The sequence below is a fragment of the Pteropus alecto genome, unplaced genomic scaffold (assembly GCF_000325575.1).
Source record: "Pteropus alecto unplaced genomic scaffold, ASM32557v1 scaffold238, whole genome shotgun sequence".
Lineage (NCBI taxonomy): Eukaryota > Metazoa > Chordata > Mammalia > Chiroptera > Pteropodidae > Pteropus > Pteropus alecto.
In genome coordinates, this window is record NW_006442104.1 from 383685 (window position 1) to 384270 (window position 586).

Here is a 586-nt window from a genome sequence, read left to right on the forward strand (position 1 = left end):
AACCAAGACCCCACGTACAGACCATCATCATCAAGCAAGACCAGACTGAAACTCACCGGCTATTTATTTTTCAGCGAACAATAACCATATAAAAAACGCTTGCATAGTGTTTTATTTCTATTTTCCAAAGCGCTTTCCTTTTTTTATTTTATTTTTTTAATTTTTTTTTATTTTTTAGGCAAGGCAACCCTTAGTTGACTTCACAGATTGCAAGGACCTTGCAGCTTATCATCCCTTATTATTTATTTTTATGCCTACAGTACCCAGTCTTCCTAGATGGTCTCCCATCCAAGTACTAACTAGGACCAACCCTGCTTAGCTTCAAGATCAGATGGGATGGGGCTTGTTCAAGGTAGAATGGCCGAAGACCCAAGCCTAGGCTCTTAACCATCCCCCTCTGCTATTTCCTATTCACTTGTGTGGGACTTCAGGGAGGTCACTGGGCCTCTCTGGGCCTCAGTGCACTTTTAATCCATCAGTGAGTCTTTGCTGAGCTCTCGTGTGCCTAGACTGGGGTTGGGGGCTGGGGCAAATACAAAAGAGAGTGGGGATGTCATGTGTCTGCCCTCAGGGTGTCCGATACATT

General features: G+C 44.0%; 1 pseudogene; it reads right to left on the bottom strand.

The window, feature by feature from the left end:
• Positions 1 to 251: 251 nt before the first annotated feature.
• Positions 252 to 369, bottom strand: LOC112469231 (annotated as a pseudogene).
• Positions 370 to 586: the final 217 nt, after the last annotated feature.